Here is a 24020-nt window from a genome sequence, read left to right as displayed (position 1 = left end):
CCCATGCTCCAATCTCTTGCCAGAGCCTCCAGTTGGCAACAGCAATAGCCAACTGACCCAGTAGTCCAGGAAGCACAGCCTGCAGGGCCCGCTGCCTGCCCTGCAGAGCAGACGGGAGGCTGAACATCTGGCCTAGGGGAAAGCAGGCCCAGCCAGCCCTGGAGACCAGAAGTCCTGACATGCCCGGCCTCCCCACACTGGAGCCTATCCAGGCTCAGAGCTGCCGTCTCTCAGGCTTGCAGGTACTCCCCTGCACTCCATCTCTCCTTAGAGCTGTCACCAGCTTCTGTCACCTTCTAAATTGACCCTGGGGTACACTAATCTCCCTCTCTTTCTACGCAGGGCTTCTAGAAGGCAAACACACAGCCCTGCACTCTAAACCCATCATGTTGGGCAGAGTGGGCTGGGCAGCCACTAGAATGAAGGCACATGGAATTTCAAGGGCCAGCAGGCACGGTGCAGCCCTCAGGCCTGGGCTGAGGGTCCTTGCTCTGTACTTTACCTTTAAAAGGCTTGGATTCCAAGAGCCAAGGAGAACTGGCTACCACCCCCATGCTCTGGGTATCCAGGACACTCCAAATTCCATGCACGTTCCAGAACCTGTCCAGAGATTGGTAGCTGGGTCACATCTGGATCTGATCCTCTGGAAGACAGAGCATCCTGAAGGGAGGAGGGAGTCGTGAGCCTGATTCCTGCTAACTCACACAGACCTTATAGTCCACCAAACATTTTAAGTCCTTTTCACCCCATGTCATAGACTAAACCAAAGTCCAGAAGTTGTATTTATCCCAACTAAGCTTCATACTATTAGATCCTACCCACCATTTCAGTCTGCCTGGGTCCTATTTCTGCAACCAAACTTAATTTTCTCACCCACTGCAGCATCATCTGCCCTTGATGTTATTGATTTTAAAAATATCCAAGACAACAGGAGTTCCCATTGTGGTGCAGTGGAAACGAGTCCAACTAGGAACCATGAGGTTGCAGGTTCAATCCCTGGCCTCATTCAGAGGGTTAAGGATTCCTCGTTGTTGTGGCTGTGGTGCAGGCCGGCAGCTGTACCTCTGATTAGACCTCTAGCTTGGGAACCTCCATATGCCACGAGTGCGGCCCTAAAAAGCAATAATGTGTGTGTGTGTGTGTGTGTGTGTGTGTGTGTGTGTGTGTTTCCAGGACAACCATCTTGGGGCAGAGACTAGGTGTCCACTGCATACAGACTTCCTGATGTTACTGTCAGTCAGCATTTCTCAGGTTACGTAGTCAATTAGTTATGAGTGCTTCCCAGTAAAAGCATGTCTAGCTCAGAGTTCTCCAGTTTTTGTCCACAAGGATGTTGTGAGAGGCATTCTCAGCTGAGATCCAGATGTCCCATGTCATCGGCATCCCTGATCTACCAGCCCAGTGACCCCATGAGAGGAAGAAACAAGGTGAGACTGGCATTTGTTTCAGGTGGATCCCGTAGCTCTCTAGGGATCTGTGCTCCTATTTTTAAAGGGAACAAAACATCTGCCCAATGGCATGCGCTAGAGTTTTATTGGGGTTCCCTCATACTGTGGGTGTTTTCAGAATCTAAAGTATTCTCCCTTTTGATGGAATTCCCATTGTGTCTCAGCAGGTTAAGAACCTGACTAGTATCCATGAGGATGTGGGTTTCATCCCTTGCCTCGCTCAGTGGGTTAAGGATCTGGCGTTGCTGCAAGCTACAGCGTAGGTCACAGAGGCGGCTCAGATCTGGTGTTGCTGTGGCTGTGGCATGGGCCAGCAGGTGCAACTCCCATTCAACCCCTAGCCCTGGAACTTCCATATGCTGCAGATGCAGCCCTAAAAAGGAAAAAAAAAATTAAATAAAATAAAGTGTTCTCCCTTTGAAAACTAGGACTTTTGCCCACCCTGGAGGCTCTTTCCCAGTTGCTATGGGCTGTGAAAGATTAACAACAGCCATGGAGCAGGTTAGGGCTGGGTGCACTGGTTGGGGAAGTGGATCTGGACCCCCTTCCGACCCTGTCCTGTATCTCCTCACTAACCTTAGGTTCCAGTTCCAACTCAGTTGAGCTATTTTTTCCTTTGCAGACTGAAGATTATGCTTAAAAGAGAAAAGGGCAACAGGAATTTGGCATTTTGTCATACTTTCGCTGTGTAGTGCAGGCTAAAGAGTTTGAATTTGATCTGGTAAGTAGAGAAGTCACTGAAGACTTTTGAAAAAAGAAGTGATGTGATTCTATTTTAGGTGAGGAGTTTTAAGGATTTTGACGGTTTTGCATCATTAGTACATTGCCTTTAGCATCCACATTTAACACTAGCAATTGCCTATAAGTGTGGCAGGCAGTGCAAAATATACTAGCTAAGGTTGATCATTTTATGTTCAGTGGGAGGCAGAAAGAGGAAGGGGTGGTGGGTAGGGTTTAGAGGCTGACAGTCCTAGGTTTAAATTCCATCTCCATCATTTAAAGGCAGAGGACCTTTGGAGTTCCAGTCGTGGCTCAGTGGTTAATGAATCTGACTAGGAACCATGAGGTTGTAGGTTTAATCCTTGGCCTTGCTCAGTGGGTTAAGGATCTGGCATTGCCGTGAGCTGTGGTGCAGGTCGCAGATGCGGCTCGGATCCCGCGTTGCTGTGGCTGTGGTGTAGACCGGCAGCTACAGCTCCGATTCGACCCCTAGCCTGGGAACCTCCATATGCCGCAGGAGTGGCCCTAAAATTGGCAAAAAGACAAAAAAAAAAAAAAAAAAAAAAGGCAGAAGACCTTCAACAAGAACCTTACCACCTCCAAGCCTCAATTTTCCCATCTGTAAAGTGGAAGAACATAATTGTACCCACTTCACGGGGAGAGGAGGAGGATGGAGATGATGAGTGTGAAGTGCCTGGCTCTGCAGACAGAGTAAGTGCCCAGGAAGTGGTCCTTCCCCGGAATCCTCTATCTTCAGTGTTATAATCACACATGATCACCTTACAGCAGCCTGAGAAGAGTGGAGCTCTGTCGGGTTCTGTAGAAGCAGCCACCGCCCAGACGCAGAGGTGGTGCCTGCGTGCAGCGCGACTCTGAGCTGATGCTGCCAGGGCTTGCCAGGGCCCCAACCCCTGAGTGACTTGCAGGGGAGGCTGGCCCTAATTCCTAGAGTCCTGATCGCTGGTCCCACCCTAATTGGCTCTACCTGGGTGTGTATTTTGTCAGGCATTGAGGGGGTTAATGGCTGGAAGAACCGGTTTTAAAATGCACCCTCAGGAGTTGGTCCAGGTGACTCTTCAGAGGAGACTGCAGCCTGGATGGGAGGCACTGGGCCCCAGAAATGGCGTGCGTCCCAAGGCCCCACCCAAGGTACCCACAGCTTCCTGCACGTGTGGCCTATGGCTGCCCACCCACCAGTCTGGGTGTGTAGAGAAGGAAAATGAAATAGGCCTGGGGAGGCATTGCTGGGGAGGTGCCAGCCACTCCTCCATCCTACTGTCATTCCAAGCTCCCAGGCTGGCCTTCCAAACTGAGCCAAACAGCTTTGGACAGTGCACAAGGCTACTCTGGGAAGGGCCTGTTCAGGCCAGCAGCTTCTCCTGGCCAGAAGTAGCCAGGTTTTGGAGTTCCCATCATGGCTCAGTGGTTAACAAACCTGACTGGTATCCATGAGGATGCGGGTTCGATCCCTGGCCTCACTCAGTGGGTCAAGGATCCGGCATTGCCATGAGCTGTGGTGTAGGTCACAGATGCGGCTCGGATCCCAAGTTGCTGTGGCTGTGGCTACAGGTCCAATTCGATCTCTGGCCTGGAACCCCCATATACCATGGGTGTGGCCCTAAAAAGACAAAAAAGAAAAAAAAAAAAAAAGAGGAAGAAGTAGCCAGGTTTTCTTTTCACTGGACACGTTTCCAACCAGATGCCCCATTCTTTAACTATAGTATGAAGTCTCCCATACAGCTTCAACCCTGTCAAGAATCCCCAGATGTTCTAAACACTAACATAGTATGCTGGGCAAAACACCAAGGCCTTCCATAGGCTGACTCATTTAGTCCTCACCCCACACCCATAATGTGAGTATTATGACTGCCCTCATCTTACAGATGAGGGACCTTGCTCAAAGCCACGCAGCTGAGTGGCAGAGATGGAATTGGAATTCTTTTTTTTTTTTTTTTTTTTTTTTTCCTTTTAGGGCCAAACCCCTAGCACATGGAATTCCCAGGCTAAGAGTCAAATTGGAGCTGCAGCTGCCTGCTTCCACCACAGCCACAGCCACAGCTCAGATCCGATCTGAGCTGTGTCTGTAAACTACACTACAGCTGTGGCAACAATGGATCCTTAACCAACTGAGTGAGGCCAGGGATTGAACTTGCATCCTCATGAACCCTGTGTCGGGTTCTTAACCCGCTGAGCCACAATGGCAGCTCTGGGATTGAAACTCTTAAAAGCTTGCCTTGCACTGTATTCTATTTCCTCTTTTGTGATAGAAAGTTGGGGACTTGGAGACCTGGTAAGGACCACTGCCCGTCCGTGGGCCCCAATCCACTTCCTCCAGAGACGTCGTCCAAGCAAAAATAACCTGACTGTCCAGTGACCAGGTTAAGTTGGACTTCCAGACCTCTGGGGAAGGATGCAGGCAGAGCAGAACCCACACTCTCCCTGGCTCTCACTGCCCCCTACACACACACACACCCCTTCTCACTCCTCCCCTTGGGTCCAGGCAGCAGCCACAGCCTCTGGCCACTGGAGCATTAACTCTCCTTTTCTTACAATTGTGGGTTCTAACATATATATATATAACAAAATTTACCATCTTGACCACTTTTCAGTGGATAGTTGAGCAGTGTTAATATAGTCACGTTATTGCAAAACCAGCTCTCCAAAACATTTCTGATTTGCAAACCTGAAACTATCGCCATTCCATAGTAACCCTCCTTTTCCCTCCGCTTCCCCCCAGCCCCTAGAAACTACCATGCTTCTTTCTGTAACTATGAGTTTGACTATTTAAGATAACTCATATAAGTTGAATCATACCGTGTTTTGTCTTTTTGTGATGGGCTGATTTCACTTAGCATAAGGTCCTCCAGGCTCATTCCTGTTGTGTATGTGATGAGATTTCCTTCCTTTTTAAGGTTAAATTTGTATTGTCTGTATACGCCACCTTTTGTCTATTCTTTCATCTGTGATGGACACGTCGGGGGCTTCTGCCCTCTTGGCCAGTGTGAACAGTGCTGCGGTGAACATGAGTGCACAAATATGTCTTTGAGACCTTGCTTTCAATTCTTTTGGAAATACACCCACAAGTGGGGATTTCTGGATCATGCAGTAGCTCTCGTTTTAATTTTTTGGGAACCTCCATACTGTTTTGCAGAGAAGCTGCACGATTTCACATTCTCACAAACAGGGTACGAAGTTTCCTGTATCTCCACATCCATGCCAACGCTTGCTATTTTTGGTTTGTCTTTGTGTGTGTGTGTGTCCATCCTGATGGACGTGAGGTGTGGAGCCTTAACTCTTTTTTTTTTTTTCTTGTCTTTTTAGGGCCGCACCCACACCATATGGAGGATCGCAGGCTAGAGGTCAAATCGGAGCTGTAGCTGCCAGCCTACACCACAGCCACAGCAACGCGGGATCCAAGCCACATCTGCGACCTATACCACAGCTCACAGCAACGCCAGATCCTTAACCCACTGAGCAAGGCCAGGGATCAAACCTGCAACCTCATGGTTACCAGTCGGGTTTGTTAACCACTGAGCCACCACAGGAACTCGGAAACTTAACTCTTGTGTGGAGTCCTGCGCCCAGTGACTAGAGGATGCCAGGCTTGAGACTCACACATGATAGCAAGAGCTCCTGCTACATTCTCCCCGTGGCCAAAGAAGCCAAGAAATTCTTGCTGACTTGCTGAAAGCCTGGGGCATAGGTTAGTCATAGAGAATCCCTAAGGAACTGCTATGATTCAGTAAACCTTGGGGGGAGCAGTGTTTTCAGCAGGTGTTGGATAGACATTAATGATTGTGGAGGGTAAGCTCCATGCAGGCAGAGATGTTTGTTTGTCATTTCTGCATCCCCAGCACCTGGCACCTAGTAAGTGCTCAGAACACACCTGCCGAATACACAAAGATACAGGTAGCTTTCTAAAACTATGGAAAGCAGTCCCTCTGAGCTAAGTGGTACACAGAGGTGGCTTTTGCAGCTTACCTTTGGTGGCGCGCAGACCGTTTTTCATGCTAGTCCCAGCTGTCCCTCCTTCTGTGCGCTAAAGCATTAGGCACCTGGCTTCCAGCCACCAGCCCATTCCTGTCGCTCCTTTCTCTTGAGAATGACTCTGGACTTCGTCTTTCTGACAGGGCTGACAGGGAAAGAGTTTTAAAAGTTTGAGAAGGGATGCCTCAGAGGGAGGTTTTGGCAGGCGGTGATCAATTGTCAGCTTTGCTTTGAGAAAAACAAAGTATATCTGTCCTCGCTCCTTACAGGAAAGATTTTTTAAGGATCTCAGCACTTTTCTGTGCAAAGAGAGATTTAACTATCCACCAATCCCACCTCCAGACACTTGAGTGGGGAAGGAAAATGAGGGAGTTTTGAGCTAATACAGACACAGCAAAACTTGTTTCCTCCAGGATGGTATAAGAAAAGGGCAACAATTGTGAGGAGAGTTTATGCCAGCCCAGATGTCACAGTCTAAGGAATTCAGTGAGAGAACCCTAACTGTGTGCCTGGCCCTGGTCTGAGTGCCTTATACATACTAACTCATCTAGTCCTCCCATCAATCCTGAGGGATGTATGTTAATGCCACACCCATTGCACAGATGGGAAAACCAAGCTGCTGAGAAACTAGGCCACCTGCCCATGGTCCCACCGCTGGCTGGGATTTGGATCCAGATGTGCAGTTCCAGGGTCTGGGCTCTTAACTGTGACCGATGCTGGCTCTCTTCGGTCATTTATCAGTTCGTGTGTGAATTCAACAACCATTTACAGAACGCCTACTACGTGACAACCACCCCCCCCCCACCCCCGCTGCAGCAACCAAAACACAAGCTTCACCCTCCAAGTCTTTCATTCTAACAAGGACGTTCACTCCCCAGGTCTCTAGTCTGTCAAACACCAGGGTTAGTGGGAATCCAGACCCACAAAGCACCAAAACACATGCAAATTCATTTCGCCATCAAGAGAGTGATGACAAACTACCTTTTCAACCTTCTTTGAAGAAAAGGGCACTAATTATAGGTGTTTTAGGGTAGTGATTCTGGCCCTGACAGAGATGTGGAACATCCAAACCGATAGGGGGAGCTGATGACACCACTGCCATGCCCTTCAGGCCAGACCCACCAGCACAGCTAAGAACCAAGCAACGCCAAGATTTCCGAATGAAAGAGATAAATGAAGCCAGGAGAAATATCCACTGATATTAACATGAGCTGAATTCCTGCACTGGAGTAGAATGAAAGGAGCTTCTGGGGCTTCCCTTCAGCTTCTCTGGGGAGACCAGTGGAGTAGCATTGGGCCATCAATTCCAATAACCCATGGGTTGTGTGTGTGCGCAAATAGCAAAACAGAATGGCAAATGGAAAAAACCCTGAGTTCCACAGACATGCTGGTGGGGAGACTCCCACAGGGCTTCTGCGTCTCAGCTCGCAACACAGGGGGGCAGTTCAGAGCATAGGCCTGGGTTTCATCCTGGCTCTGCCACCCAAGTAGGCAAATCACCTTCTCTCCTTCAATGCTGCATCTGTACAACAGGACTAATTTCTGATCATACACCTTCTGCATGAGATGGATGTAAGGATGAGAGGAGAGAACTTCAGCAAGTACTGAGTAGCGGGCACAGCCAGAGAAAGGCACCGCAAGCGTTAGCTATTGTTATCCTATTATCTTATTATATGTTATCTGTAAATAATTACTCTGGTTTTGAAATTTGCTACATTTAAGAAATGTGCTATGGGAGTTCCCGTCGTGACGCAGCAGAAACGAATCCAATGAGGAAGCACGGGGTTGCGGGTTCCATCCCTGGCCTTGCTCAGTGGGTTAAGGATCCGGTGTTGCCATGAGCTGTGGTGCAGGTCGCAGATGCGGCTCAGGTCCCACATTGCTGTGGCTCTGGCATAAGCCGGTAGCTACAGCTCCGATTCAACCCCTGGCCTGGGAACCTCCATATGCTGTGGGTGTGGGCCTAAAAAGATTTAAAAAAAAAAAAAAGACCTAAATAAATGTGCTATGAACACTTTTGGAGAGTTATTTTTTCATAATGCTCAAAGTTAAAGCATTATCCCCATCAGACACGTGGTAAGGCTGGGGGCCCATATTTTTCCATTTCAATCAGCAGGACCCTCAACTTGCAGCTCAAGGTTCTATCCAGTTTCTCAAACTCCCTGGCTTTCATCCATTTCAAATATTCAAAATCAGAGCTCTTTGCTCACCCCACTCACCCTGACCTCCAGGTCTGTCTTAGGTTGGCTTCCCCAGAAAGCAGACTTTTTTGGGCACAAGTAATTTGTCAAGGAGGTGCTTCTAGAGGTAACCAGTAACGGGAGCAGAACAGGGAAGGAGAGAAAGGCCAGCCAGGGGGAGGTCTCAGCAGAGTCACAGAGAGCAGCTTTAGACCAACCCTGCTGGGGACCAGACCTGTGCACCCGAGGGGACAGGAACCGGAGATGCAGGTGAGGAAAGGCCAGGCAGTGGAAGTGGGAGGGACCCTGTTCACCATCTTTCCCAGCGACCTACATACATTCGAGGGAGTTGTGCTTCCCCTTGTTACACCTTTAGGTTCTGTGGTTCTAGGGAGCTTAATTCCCAGAAGGGAGATACTTCCAGCAGGGACACAAGAAGAGTCCATCCAACCTAAATCTAGGGCAACCATCTGGTCATTTGGGGGATTCTCACACTGTAGAGCATCAGGCAAAGAAAGGAGCTGCCGTGCTGGCAGGATGATGAATGCTGCTCCTTAGGAGGAGGCCCTCAACTTCCTACCATGGGCCAGGCAGGAGTAGGTACTGAACTCAGGGCTGCTTCAGTTTGCCCCCACACCCAGTGTCAACTATGACCCGGCAATCATAGCCGGCACGGCCCTGGTAACCAGGGTTCAGACTCCTCACAGATGAAGGCCTGGGTCACCCTGTCAAGGGAGCAACCAGTAGAGGTGCCAGCCGGCAAGGGTGCGGGGCGGAGGAGGGTTGCAGACATATCAGTTGCCTCCAGTCTCGCTGGAGCAGGCGAGGGCTGTCAATTGTCCAACTAACTCACCTCTTGTACATTTTCCCTAAAAATTGCAACCAATCTCCGCCACGAAAACTCCGTGATGAGAGGGGCTGAACCTGAAGGTGGGGTGCAGGGGAACAGGGTCTGTACAGCTCCTCTCAGATTCCTTTGGGTTTTTTGTTCCCTCCTGCCTTCCCCGTGTTTGGCTTCCCAGCCCTGCCCCTGAAAGAAAGTGCGGGGGGGGGGGGGGGGGGTAGGAGGGGAGGCTGGCTTCTCCAAAGCAGGCCCCAGATGGGGATTTGACAGGTGCTTGTGTGAGGGAGGGGCACAGGCCTGAGCTCACAGAGGGGGCTGGGCCTGACTGTAAGTCTGAGCTCTCTCTTCCTGCAGCCACCACAGCTCCAGAGCCCCCAGGGCCCATCTGCCAAACAACCACAGAGCTGGCTTGGGAAGAGAAAACCCATCCAGGCCTGGGGTGCACAAGAAGCGGCAAAAACGGACCAGGGGGAGTATGGGGGGCCGAGCGGGTGGGCACTGTTACCAGCTTTACTATAGAAATGCTTTGGGGGTTGCTTTACTTCCTGTAAGAATGAATTTGGCCCAAAACACAAGAAACCAGTCAGTCTGTTCCAACAGGACCGGAAGACCACGTGTGCCCCATCTGACCTTCCGGCCAAGCGTGCAGGGGAAGGCGGGTGCAGTCCTGCCTTCCAGAACGGTCCCTCCGGCCGCAGCAAGGGGAAGCCACCTGTGGACTTCTTAAACCACAGCCCAGCAAGCCCCCAGGCAGCCTCTCATTACGGGGCAGAAGGGAAATACGGGGGGGGGAAATACGTGTCCCCGTAGAGTCGAGACTGGCGAGGTCACTCTGAATCCGAGAAGTAAAAAAACAAATCAAAACAGAGAACTGGCACTGACAGGTTCAAGACACAATTTGCTGCTTCAAATTACACTTCCTAAGTTTTGCTTGGGCTTGGAGTTATTTTCAAGCCAGGCAGGTTTCCAAGAGTCAAAAGCTCTGTTGCGAGCAGCCACACTCATTGGTCCATTCCTTGTGTCTTTCTTTCCGTGCACGTTGATGGAACGCCTGCCCTGCAAACAACCACAGGGCTGGGGGAGAAAAAGAAACACTGGCCCTGCCCTTACAGAGTTTATGGTTTACTAGGGAGACAATCGCTCGATAAATAAGTCCACTCATAGATATGGAAAGACAAATTATGAGGGCATCTTGGCAGAAAAATAGAATGTCATGAGAGGGAAGAGCCGAGTGAACTAAATTAATTTCATCGGTCAGGAGAGATCCCTCTGAGGGAATGGCTTGTCCATGGAGGCCTGAGGATGAGTAGGAGTCAAACTATGAAGGAGAGGGAGGTTGGGCGTTCATGGACTGGCCTGCCTGGGCAGAAAGAACAGCCTGAAATTGGGAAAGACAAGTGTTGACCTAAGGCTCAGACAAACCAGAGCAGGCAAAGCCAAGCACCCCAGCTGCCCCAGAGACCCAAGGAAAAGCTTAAGCTTGTTTCTGTATGTGCGCAGTGGGAGTGGGGCTTCAGGAAGGGAAGGGCAGGGGATGGGCTGGTGTAGTGGTAAAACCTGCTCTGGGTCAGGTACTTAAAAAAAACCTTTTTTTTTTTTCCTTTGTCTTTTTAGGGCCGCACCCAAGGCCTTTGGAGGTTCCCAGGCTAGGGGTCCAATTGGAGCTGTAGCCACCGGCCTACACCACAGCCACAGCAACATGGGATCTGAGCTGCATCTGCGACCTACGCCACAGCTCAGGGCAATGCCAGATCCTTAACCCACTGAGCAAAGCCAGGGATCGAACCCGAGTCCTCACGGATCCTAGTCAGTTTCGTTACCCCTGAGCCATGACAGGAACTCCTCATATCCCCTCTTATTCATCTCCCAAAACAACCCTGTATGGGTGGTGGTAGCTTCCCCACGCACAAAGTTCAGATGGGTGGAGTGGCGTGCCCAACACCTGCTCTCTCACAGTGGGTGAGGGCAGATATGGAACTAAAAGCTGGGGACAATGAGGTCACCAGCTCCCAGATCATGTTAGGTTTTATGACCTTGACAGCTCCCACAGACAACCACATGGTCTTTAGCGATATTATTAACTGAGTAGTTGTGAGGCTGATGCTTGGATGCTCAGAGCCTGCATCTGGTAGCTGAGAAGCCTGTGCTTCTGAACCAGGGCTGCTTCCTCCTCATAACCTAGCAATGGCTACGCTGACTCAGACCCACAGTCCACCCACAGTGCAGGGACATGGCTGTCCTCATGGAGGTCAACGTTAAAGGCCAGAGCCATCCTGCTTCTCTTCAATAGCCAATTATTGATCTAACACCTTTGAATTTAACTAAAACTGTTTTGTTGTTGTTGTTGTTGTTTTTGTTTGTTTGTTTGTTTGCTTTTTTAGAGCTGTACCCTAGGCATATGGAGGTTCCCAGGCTAGGGGTTGAATTGGAGCTACAGCTGCCAGCCAACACCATAGCTCACAGCAATGCAGGATCTGAGTCTCATCTTCGACCTACACCACAGCTCATAGCAACGCTGGATCCTTAACCCACTGAGCGAGGCCAGGGATCAAATCCGCATTGTCATGGATCCTAGTCGAGTTCATTAACTGCTGAGCATGAAGGGAACTCCCCAATAGGTTTTTCTTTAAAAAAAAAAAAAAGTTTTAGGAGTCACCTTCATGGCTACAGGTGCTACAGGCCTCTTCTTGGCCAAATCTGTGCTGGCTGTAGTGGGAGAATGTAAAATACTCTCCCCGTAAGGATTTTGGTGGGTTTTTTTCAATATATAAATTTTTATGGAATTATATATTCAGAAAGGTCCACAAATCATACATTTTCATCAAATAACTATGCTTGTGTAACTACCACCCAGATCAATAATAGAACCTCATCAGCTCCAGAAAAGAGGCCTGTGCCCTCTTCCTGGCAACGCACCCCTCCTCTCCTTCCAAGAGGGAACTGGTGTTCTGACCATGTGTTTGTCTCCTATTGTTGTTGTAACAAATTACCATAAACTTAGTGGCTTCCAACAGCACATATTTATTCTCTTGTAGCTCTGGAGAACAGAAGTCCAAAATCAGTCTCATTGGGCCAAAATCAAGTTATCTGCAGGGCTGTTTCCTTCTAGAGGTTTCTAAGGGAGAATTTATTTTGATCCCTTTTCCACCAGTTTCTACAGACCACCTGCATTTCTTTTTTTGGGGGGTGGAGGGCGCAGTCATGGCATATGGAGGTTCCCAGGCTACAGGTCCAATCGAAGCTGTAGCCGCCAGCCTACATACAGCACAGCCACAGCAATGCAAGATCCAAGCCGCGTCTGCAACCTACACCACAGCTCATGGTAACGCTGGATCCTTAACCCACTGAGCGAGGTCAGGGAATCAAACCTGCAACCTCATGGTTCCTAGTTGGATTCGTTTCCACTTGGCCACGATGGGAACTCCCAACCACCTCCACTTCTTTACCTCCATGTGGCCCCCTACCTGTATCTTCAAAGCCAGCATCATAACATCTCCTGACTCTGATCCTCTTGTTCCGTCTTATTAGGACCCTTATAATTAGGTTGAGCTCATCTGGATAATCAAGGATAATCTTTCCATCTCAGAATCCTTTATTAAATCACATCTGCAAAATCTCTTTTACAAACTAAGGTAATATACTCACAGGTTAAGGGGACTAGGCCATGGATATCTTTGGGAGTTCACTATTTGGACCATAAAGGTTCAAAGGTTCATTTTGCTTCTTTTTAAACTTTTTATAAATGGAATCACATACTCCTTTAATGATGTCTTTAGATTTTAGAAAGTTTTAATTTTAGAGCAGTCTGGCTTATCAACGTTTTGCTTTAAGTTTAGTGCTTTTGTGTCTTTTTAAAAAGTAGCTACCTACCTCAAATGATGATGTTCTGTTTCTTCTGGCTGCTATTAATTTTTAACTATCACTTTTAAACCTACAGTCCACTTAGAGCTAGTTTTAGTAGGTGGCATGAGGTAGTTATTAAAATTCATTTTCTTTTTTTGGTGTGGATACCCAAATGACCCAGTATGATTTTGAAAAGATTGCCTTTCTCTCACTGATCTGCACTGCCACTTTCATCTTAATCCAACATCTGTTTAGCACCATAGCACACAGATAGTCTTAATTATTGTAGCTGTAAAATAAGTTCAAATAACTTTGGTGCAAGTTCTCCAATTTTGTTCTTCTTTGAGACAATTTGGCATTTCAGGCCTTTTGCATTGTCACATAAACTTTATACGAATTTCTCGGAGTTTAATTGGGGCCTCACTGACTGAATCTGTAGATTATTTGAGAGATTATCTGTACAATATTGAGCCCTCTAATGCCTGAATATTTATTTGGGTTTTCTTTAACTTACCTCAATGGTTTTTCTTTCTTTTTTTTTTTTTAACACAAAAGTGTTGCATGTCTTCCATTGGATTTATTCCTCTGGGGATATACTCTTTTATGCTATTATTACAATGCTATAACATTATTTTAAAATGTTATTTTCTGATTATTTTTGGCAGCTAGAAATACAGCTGATTTTTTATATTGATCCTACATCCAGCTAGCTTGCTAAATTCATTTACTAATTTATATAGTCTGGGTTCTTTTGGATCTTCTCTCCATAGCTATATCTTATATAAATAATTTGTCTATACACAAATATTCATATATATTTCTATATATTATCCATGATGCTGATGAATAATGGCAGTTTTATTTCTTCCTTTTTCCTATTCTTATTTCTTTTCTTGCCTTATTGCACTAGCTGTAAACCTTTAGTCCAATGTCAAATAGATGTGATAAAAGAAATCTTTGTCTTATTTCCAAATTAGGGAGATTATAATGTTTGCTGTAGGGTTATCCATGGGTTTTCTTTACAGGATCAAGAGAGTTCCTTACATTTCTAGTTTGCTAAGAATTTTTTTTTAAAATTATGAACATGTGTTGAGTTGTATTTAAATGTTTTTTTCTTTATCTACTAAGATGATCATAAGATCTCCCCCTTTATTCTGTTCATGTGGTAAATTTTAGTGATTAAAGTAGCCTTTTGTTTTTAAATAATTTTAGACTTACAGAAGAGTTGCAAATATAGTACAGAGCTTCTCCATACCCTGCACCTAGCTGCCCCTGATGCTCATTTTATATAACCATAGGACAATTATCGAAACTTAAATAATTAACACTGGTACAATAATTCTAATGATATTACATACTTTATTCAGATTTTACTAGTTTTTCAAATAATGTTCGCTCTCTGTGGGACCTCCAGGATTCCACATTGCATTTAGTTGTCACATCCCCTCTGTCTGCTCTAATCTGTGACAGTTTCTCATCTTGAGGTTTTGCATTTTTGAGAAACACTACAGAGATGTCATGCTTTTCCCAAAGAGGGTACATGATATCTCTTATTATTGGTAATGTTAGCCTTAATTACTTGGTTAAAGTGATATCTGCCCATATTGAGTTTTGAATGTTAAAACCTTATGTTTTAACCTTTTCCTTATATTCTTGGAGCAAACTCAAATTGGTTGTGACATTTTAAAATATGTTTTATGCCAATCTTTTGAATAGGATATTTTCATCTTTTTTTTTTTTTTTTTTTTTTTTTTTTTAAGGGCTGCATCCGTGGCATATGGAAATTCCCAGGTCAGGGGTCAAATTGGAGCTGCAGCTGCTGGCCTATGTCACAGCCACAGCAACACCAGATCCAAGCCACATCTATTACCTACACCACAGCCCACAGCAATGCTGGATCCTTAACCCACTGAAGGAGGCCAGGGATTGAACGTGCCTCCTCATGAATGCTCGTCAAATTCGTTTCCGCTGAGCCATGATGGGAACTCCCATCTATTGTTCATAAGAGAGTGTGGTTTGTTATTTTCCTTTACTGTAATATCTTTGTTAGGATTTGGTATTAAGGTTAAGCTGGCTTCATAAAACAAGGTAGTAATTATTCCCACTTTATTCTCTGGAAGAGTTTATGGTTTATGTAAGACTGCTAGACCTAAAGATTACAACATGCATCCCTGATTTTTTTTTTTTTTTTTTTTTTTAGGGCCACACTCATGGTATATGGAAGTTCCCGGGCTAGGGGTCAAATCAGAGCTGCAGCTGCCAACCTAGGCCACAGCCATAGCAACATGAGATCCAAGCCATGTCTGTGACCTACACCACAGCTCATGGCAACACTGGATCCTTAACCCACTGAGCAGGGCCAGGGACTGAACCCGCATCCTCATGGATACTGGTCGGTTTCGTCACTGCTTTGCCACGATGGGAACTCCCCTTGATTTATTAAATAGTACTTTTTTCAATTCCTGTATAATGTTAAGAACATGGGATACTCTAACTCCTTTTTTCTGTTTATATTTTGTGTATTGTTGCATATTTTAATTCTAAATATATTCTAACTCTCTCAAGATGTTATTTTATACAGTCAAGGTTAATTTAGATTTTCCCATATGTTTACTCTTTACATTGCTCTCCATTCCTTTCTGCATCTTCTTGATTCCATCTGGGATTCTTTTCCTTCTACCTGAAAAACTGTTCAGTTTTTCCTTTGGTGTCAGCTAGCCAGAAACCATCTCAGTTTTTGTTCGGCTGGAAATGTCTTAAATTTCACCTTTTTTTCCCTTGCTCTTTTAGGGTTCCAGGCTAAGGGTAAAATTGGAGCTGCAGCTGCTGGCCACAGCCATAGCCACACCAGATCCAAGCCTTGTCTGAGACCTACAGCACAGCTCACAGCAATGCCCCACTGAGTGAGGCCAGGGATTGAACCTGCATCCTTATATATACCAACCAGGTTCGTTTCTGCTGAGCCACATTGGGAATGCTACACTCTCATTTTTGAAAGGTACGTTCTCTGAGTATAGAATTTTAGGTTAATAGTCATTTTATTTTAACCTTTTAAAGACGTCATTTCATTATTTTTTGGTTTCCACTGTTTTTGTTGAAAATTGGCTTATTGTTGCCTTTAAGCTAATTTTGTAGGTTTTTTATTGCCGTTGTTTTGTTTGCTTTGTTTTTTAACATGGGCTGCTTTTACAGTTTTTTTCCTTCGGTTGTTTTCAGCTGTTTCACTATAATGTGCCTAGTTATAGCATTCTTTGTATTTGCCTTCTTGGGCTTTGTAGCACTTTCTGAATTTGTGGCTTTATGTTTGTCAGTTTTTAAATCCTCAGATTATTTTATCTTCAAATCTTTTTTTTTTTAATTTTCCCATCTCAATTTTTTAAATTAGCCTCATGATTGTCAAGTTTATTGCATTCACATCTTGTTACCATTTTCCCCACAGTTGTTTAGACTTTTATTTGGGGGGGTGCCCTACCTGCAGCATATGTAAGTGCCCAGGCTAGGTGTCAAATTGGAGCTGTAGTCCCTGGCCTACGCCATAGCCACAGCAACACAGGATCTGAGCCGTGTCTGCAACCTACACCACAGCTCACAGCAAGGCTGGATTCTTAACCCTTTGAGTGAGGCCAGGGATCGCACCCGCATCCTTACAGATACTAGTCGGGTTCGTTACCACTGAGCCACAATGGGAACTCGCATCTCTTCTAATCTTTTTGATGCTATGTTACCTCTCTCCTTTCCTTCAAGGACTCTAACTACACAAAGTTTACATTGGTTTCCATCCATCTCTTAGGCTCTTTTCTGTTATTTCATAAACTTTTAATACTATTGTACTTGTAGTGAAGTCTGCACATTTTCTTCTGGCTCATATTTAAGTTTTTAATATCAGGCCTAGAATTTTTATTTGATTCCTTTTAAAAGACTCAACATACATGTTTAAATTATTTCAATTTTTTTTCTCTTGGTTTTCAGTCATTTGGTCCTATCTTCTGGTATTCCCAGTATTTAAAAAAAAAAATTCATATACTGTGCATAAAAAAATTGTAGTGATGAATTGAGATTCTAGATGATGTTAGCTTCCTCCAGAAAGGATTTACTTTGTTTCTGGAAGGCAATTAGCTAGGAGAATATCTCCTTAATCTAATCTGAGATTGAATTAATTCAGATCTGAGTTTCAGTCTCTGTGAATACTAGTGCATTTTCAGGCTAGCTTTAATACCAGGGTATAGACCTTCAAGGTTTCCAGCTGAAAGACTAGGATTTTTACTAGAACTCCTCCTTTGGAAGGACCTAAATCCCAATTTTGTTTCCTCAGGCCTTTGGAATCAACAATCCTGCTCAGCTGCTCAGCATCTCTGTACTTATTCAGAATCACAAAAGCTTTGTGGAGAAAGCAGCTCTAGGTTAGGCCACTCACCTCTCTGTTTTTCCTTTTCCCCTACCACTTTAGACTCTGCCTTAGTAACTCTCCAATGCTTCCAAATAGATACTCCTCAGTTTTTTAAAAATCTAGGTTTTCTAGTTGTTCTCATATGGAGGACTGATCTGCTACAAGCTAGTCCATCATGTCTAGAAGCAGAAGTCTTCCCCTAAGGAGATTATAGCTAGTACTGCTCTATTATATCATCTGTGTTTCCTGCCCTTGAGGAAATTTTGCTTTAAAACACAATCCTGGATGCTATAACAAACAAATCTCAGGAAAACAAAAATAATTGGTGCCTTGGATATTGTAATTTTTCAAACAATGTTATAATGTCAACAATAATAATAACCAACAATTGTTGGGTACTTATGCTGGGTCAGAAAATGTCCTAGGACTTTACACACATTAACTCATTAAAGGAGAGACAGTGAAAAATCTAGTGCTGTCCATATTCCTCAGTCACAGAATATGACCAAGCATGGGTCATGAGTGAAAGATGACAGATAATTCAATAAACACAGCCAGGGCCCAGCTAAGAAAAAAGTTCAGACATTATCTAAGCTATCAGATCAATGGAACTGCACAGGCAAAAAGGTAATCTACAAGCCTCACACTACTTCCCCACTTGTCTTTTTCTAGTGGGAACTACTAACAAAATTAGTTGACAGCAAAAGACTAAAAATGAGCATGCTTTCCTTCCACTGTGTGCTTCCTGGGGGAGGTGATGAAATATCTAAAGGAAGTAGCAGAAAAGAGATAACAGGAGAAGAAGGAACAACTAAGAGCTTAAGTCAACTGCTGCTGGGTAGCAGGAATCAGCTTTACCTGCATTCAGCAGAGACCAAATACTTGCAGGTTTAGGTCACGGAAATGAGTTGGGTGACAGATATGAGACAAGAATGGAATGGAGGTGATGTGGTATCGATGGCCCAAGATGCTACCAAAGAGAAGTGAAGGGGATATTTAGGCGATTCGCCCAGAAAAGCAGAAATGTACCCCAAGTCCCAGGCACAGAGCACAGACCATGGCAACCCCATCCTAACTTCAGCTCTCAGCTAGCTGCTCTCCAGGGCCTCACTCTTCAGTATCCTCTAGCCTAGGTAATAAACAGTGTGGACCTCATCTTGCTGTTGGATGACATTCTATTTCGCTCCCTCTATGCCACAAAAAATTTTGTTTCCACCACGGGAAGCAGTCTGGAGTAGCTGAAGTATAGGCTGTAGAACAAGTCTTGGCCCTAACTGCTACCTGGGTTGACCATGAGCAAATTATTTAACCTCTCTGAGCTTCCATATCCTCATGGTGAAACGGGCCAATAACAATAGTTATCAAGATGGCATGAGGTAATGCTAGTGAAGTGCTTAAAAAAAAAAAAGGTGAAATAAATGTTGGCTAAGGCTATTACTGAACTTAATTTAGGGTCCTCTGGTGTGTAGGAAGGACTTATACCATTCTCACCTGTTGGGTTTCTCATTTAAGAGGCTGCCTCAGGAGTGTGGTGGGAGGCGAAGGAAGAGTTGGAAAACACAGGAGTTTCCATGTTTCATGGGGGAGCAGAAGTTTAATCCAAAAGTAAAGGTGCTCCTAAGACTGGTATCTTTTTGGAGAAATGTTGCAAAATGTCTGACTAGGGGTGGTCATTAGTTAGGTTTCCTGTTATCACTCCTCTGTGGGAGGAAACTGGTTCTATTTCAGAGACCCCACAGGTCTCAGCTTCCTCCCACCCATCCCCTCCAGAACCATGAAGGCTGGGATGGCCTTAGAAGAGATGCTGCCTCCCTACCCTGGTGGTCAGAAGTGCTCCTCCGTGGATCTCAAGGGCCTCTGCTCATCAAAATCTGTCTTCAGTAAAGTATTAAACATCAATTATTTAGCTCTTAATGTGAATTGAATTCATATGTCATTTCACCCCAACGCATGTGCATTTTATGCCTCACCTTCACTCTGGATTGAAAGGCGTGGGTCCCCATGAACCCCAAGGAACAAGAAGGGCATCTAATGGACAGCCCCTGTTCCCACTTCCCAGTCTCATTAGCTGGGTGGCTTTGGGTCATTTATTTTTCCTTTGTTGCCCTCAACATCTTCATTCAAGGGTTTCTAAAATCCCTTCCAGCTCTCAAAACTCTATCCATGAAAAGTTTTAATTGAAGGAACTGAAGCGAGCCCAGAAACCACCCTCAGGCGCATGCAAGTCATCCCATTCCCGACCTGACCGGGGAAGCTTTCAAGGCACCCAAGATGCCCCCTGCCCACCCCTCGCCCCCGGCCCCTGCGCGTCCCCCTCAGGGCAGGGCCCCTCCAGAGCCAGGCTCCCACCGCAGCCCGGCTGTCCCTCTCCTCCCCTCCCCGCCCGATCCCCGCTTCCTGTCTGGCAGATTTACGACGCAGTTCAAAGAAGGAAGGATGATATAACTTTCCTGCTCCCTCCCTCTCCCAACCGACTTCGTCTCCCTGGCCGGGGGCCAAGCAGTTTTGTTTTCCGCAGGCCCCTGTTTGTAAAAATCCTCCGCGCCTCAACACCCCCCCCCCGTGACATGGCGTCAGCTCCCAACCCACGGGTCAGGCTCTCACTCGTGGGCGGGGAAGGAGGCAGCCCCGCGCCGCGCTGGAGCCTAATTAAATGCTGAGGAAACAAACCACTGCTTCAATTTTCTCTCTCAAAATAGCGAGGACCCAGGATTCCTCTCTGGCCTGAGCCGTGACCTCCTGGGCCTGGGCTGTGGGGGGAGGACAGGGGTCCGAGGAGGCGGGGGACCCCCCAGGCTCAGGGGTACAGAAGCCCCGGGAGAAGCCGACTTTAGGGAGGGGGAGATTCGAGCCCTGGGAAATGAGCTCTTCTGTTCCCTCCATCCCTACTTGGCATCTCGGCCCCTGCCCCTTGGCTGCGCTGACTGCCGGCCTGTAGGACACCAAGATGTCCTGGGGCCGCTGGCGTCTCCCAGCCCCGCGTGGCTGAGGATGCCGAGCTCTGGCCAAGGCTGGGGTAACTCTCTAGGCAGATCATAGCGCACACATCACGTTTCGCGCATAATCAATCCTCCTGGGCAATGAGGTTGACAGAAAACATCAACAAGTGGATGCGTGGAAATAAAAGCTCCCACGAGTCAACCCAATGTGTTATTGGCTCAGTTTGCCTGGTTCCCCAGCGTCTGGCCTGCCCTGCCTGGAAGGAGAGAGACCAGGCTGCCAGGAGACAGGCAGGGGACAGCTGACCACAGCAGTCAACGTGAAGCAGAGGGGCAGGCCGTGGGAAGTAGGGCAGGTGCAGGGCTTTGCCATGGGCAGAACTCCTCAGTCATTCACCCCATCCTAGCCCTGCTCACATGCTCCCTCACTGACTGTCCATCCTCCTGATTGGACCATTGGGAAGGGGCAGGGATGGGGTGGGCTAAAGAGTGTCAGCCTGTCCCCCACTACCCAACGCATAGAGGTACCTGACTTCAATGCTTTTGTTCCCTTTCAACCTCCCCCCTGCAACAGGCAAGACTGAATTTGCTTTGTCCTGTCATGAGCACTGTTAGCATTCAAGGGGCAGGGTGTGTAGCCGCGATCAAGTACAAGCTTATGTGGTGCCTTCTTCACGTTTGGAGGACCCAGAGGGACAGCAGAACCGGGCCGGGGCCTCTTGTGCCAATGGCAGCCGTGGAAGACAAATGTCACATGTGCCTAACACTAAGCCAGTACCCACTGCTTCTGTGGAAGGGTTGGAATAAAAAGGAAGGAGAAACTCAAAGGAAATCACACTCAAAGAGTAGGAGTGAGGGCTCTTACCTGCCACTCTTTTGTGAGAGCTTTTCCATCAGGACAAAGATGCTGAGCGGGCGATTCCCTGGGCGAAAACCTCTTCAGCTCATTCTTGGTGGTATCTTCAAGTTTCCTCCTTCTCTTCAAATGCCATCCGTCACTCCAGAGGGATTGGAGCAGCTGCTCGTGACCAAGGCAGTGGGGGCACAGCCAGCCACATGAATCATTATGATATGGTGTGACAATTCCACTACCGTGTGACCAGTGCTGCGGGGAGGGGAGGACAGGGGCTGAGGGAGGACAGGGCAGGGGCACCTGTGACTGCCTGGCAGTCATGGAAAGCTTCCTGAAGCAGATGGTGGGTGCCTGGGCCTTGTCTCTCTGCTCCTCCAACCCAGGCAGCACTAACGACCTTATAACGGGGCCCTGTGCCAGCGAAGACAGTCAGGCAGTCAGAGGACACATTTCATTTTCCGGAGACCCGCTGGCACCCTGGTCTCCTGCTTCTCAGGAGCCTCCTCTGGGCACAATTGTTCCAAATACAGCCCCTTCTCTTGGTGGAGTTGAGGCCAGAGCACAGGCCTCACCGGGCAATAATAATAATAATAATAATGCCAAGGTGTGTGTGGGGGGGAATGGCAGAGGAGAAATGCCACTTTACCCTCAAGCCCCACCCTGCGGGTAACTGTCTCAACCCCCAACCATGCTCCGGGGAGACTGCAGCTCAGTGTCGTCAAACCACAGAGTCCTCATTTGGAAGATCCCGTTTCCTAACCACGTTGGCCCAACATCAATAGCAATATTGCCCCACAAGGAGCGGCAAGCCATTTACTGCGAAAACCACCAGCGCCAGGGCTCAAAAACCAAGTTCAGACACGAACAACTCCCCTCTGGAGTATAAAACTGAGTTCAGAATTAAGAAAAACAAAAATTTCAGCCTAAGTTTCCTCGGAGACACTCTCAGCGCCCCTCCTCACGGCTGCCCAGAGGTCCTTCCTGGCCTCCACCCCCCGCTTAGGAGCTAATGGTCCCCAGCTGTGCCAGCCTCTAGGCCTCCTCCTTAACCCCTTGGTTTCCTCCATCACTGCCAGAAGATAATTAGGATTCAGAAATCCCGTGCAAGGCTGAGAGCAGAGGGCACCCACTGCACAGGGTTAATGGTCGGCACGTTCTATGGTTTCTCCTAATAAATCAAATTAATATTAATTGCTGCCATTGTGGGGTGTACATCTTCCCACTTATTACCCCTTCTGAGACCTGTCATCTTTGCAACCACAGGAGGAGGTAGGAAATGGGAGATGGGAAATTGTTTTACCCATTTCATGGATGAGGTCATGGAGGCCACCAAGGAAACGTGACTTAAACTCACTCTGCCCACCCTATCACTTACTTTGAGCAAGAGTCGATTCTCCACTGTGCTGGTTAAAGAGATAATCACTGCTCTTACATTGTCCAACTGCAGAGGTTTTAAAATTTTAAAACAAAAAAACAGGAGTTCCTATCATGGCTCAGTGGTAACAAACCCGACTAGTATCCAAAAGGGTGCAGGTTCTATCCCTGGTCTCGCTCAGTGGGTTAAGGATCCTGCATTGCTGTGAGCTATGGTGTAAGTCACAGACATGGCTCAATGTCAGGTTGCTGTGGCTGTGGTGTAGGCTGGCAGCTGCCGCTCTGATTCAACCCCTAGCCTGGGAACCTCCATGTGCGGCACCTACAGCCCTAAAAAGACAAAAACAAAAAACAAAAAATACCCAACAAGACAAAACCAGAAAACACTGGCTTGAGGATTGGAGGAGCCAGGTTTTCTCCCCAACCAGTAGGGCCCTTGTTGACTTTGGACAGGTGCCAGGCTCCTTGAGCTCCCACAACCTTATCTTCAAAATAATACAAGTACAAATATCTGCCTTTCTTCCCTCTTGGGCTTGTTGGAAGATCAAATAGATCCAGTTGGGCAGAAGCATCGTAAACTGTAGGGAAGAAAGATGATGGCACTCGGAGAGACCCTCCCCCACCCCGGCCCCACCTCGAGGAACACAACACATTCTAAGAGAAGAGACGCTGGCTGCAATGGTTTCAGAGTGAGTTTGGGGGTCTGATGTGCCAAGGATCTTTCATTTCACTTGTGAGAAACAGATTCTGAGGCACTCTGTCAGACCTTGCTATTTTGAGGGCTTTGGAGGACCAGAGGTTTATTATAAAGACAAACTTTAAGTCCTCCCTGGCTGACCCCAGCCTGCTAAAAAGGTGGCCTTTTGGCTGGACCTGTGGGTGAGCCACTGTCTTCAACTCACCACCTCCCCCTCACACTGGCACTAAATCAGATTTTTCTTCTCCCATGTAAAAAACATCTGTTAATGAAGATCATTGGGTTTATCATCAAAACTCAGAAACAACCCGAATGTCCTTCAGTTGGGGAACGGATAAGAACTGCGATATGTTCATACAGGGAAGATTACTCAGCAGCAAAAGGAGTGAAATACGGTTACCTTCCACTCACTTCATGTCAGGTGAAAGAGGCCTGACTCCAAAGGCTGTCGAGTGTACGATTCCATTTCTGTGACATTCTGGGAGAGACCAAGCTCCAGGGATGGGACCTGATCTGTGGTCACCAGGGGTAGGTATGTGTTCCGGAAGTGGGGTGGGGAGCACCCAGGCATTTTTGCAGGATGATGGAACTCTGCTGTGTCTTGATCATGATGGTAATTCCAGGACTCTAAGCATCTGTTCAAACTCATGGAACCGCGTGCCAAAAGGAGTACGTTACTGAAGGTAAATTCAGATAAAAATCTTAAAATTAGAAAATAAGCAACCTCGAGGTTTTTCTTCTACAAAAG

General features: G+C 47.0%; 1 long non-coding RNA gene across 2 annotated transcripts in view; it reads right to left on the bottom strand.

Moving 5' to 3' along the window:
* LOC106508915 overlaps positions 1-22760 on the bottom strand; it is a 64334-nt gene extending 41574 nt beyond the window's left edge. Inside the window, exons 1-4 of one of the 2 annotated variants that reach the window (XR_001306053.2) lie at positions 21214-22760; positions 6150-6300; positions 4983-5179; positions 503-660 (exon numbers count right to left, since the gene is read on the bottom strand). This is a non-coding gene — a long non-coding RNA (uncharacterized LOC106508915). The remainder of the gene's footprint in view (positions 1-502; positions 661-4982; positions 5180-6149; positions 6301-21213) is intronic. The other variant, XR_001306052.2, reaches the window with a different exon arrangement.

This window comes from Sus scrofa, chromosome 1, assembly GCF_000003025.6.
Source record: "Sus scrofa isolate TJ Tabasco breed Duroc chromosome 1, Sscrofa11.1, whole genome shotgun sequence".
NCBI classification, from domain to species: domain Eukaryota; kingdom Metazoa; phylum Chordata; class Mammalia; order Artiodactyla; family Suidae; genus Sus; species Sus scrofa.
This window is presented reverse-complemented; position numbering and strand designations above follow the sequence as displayed.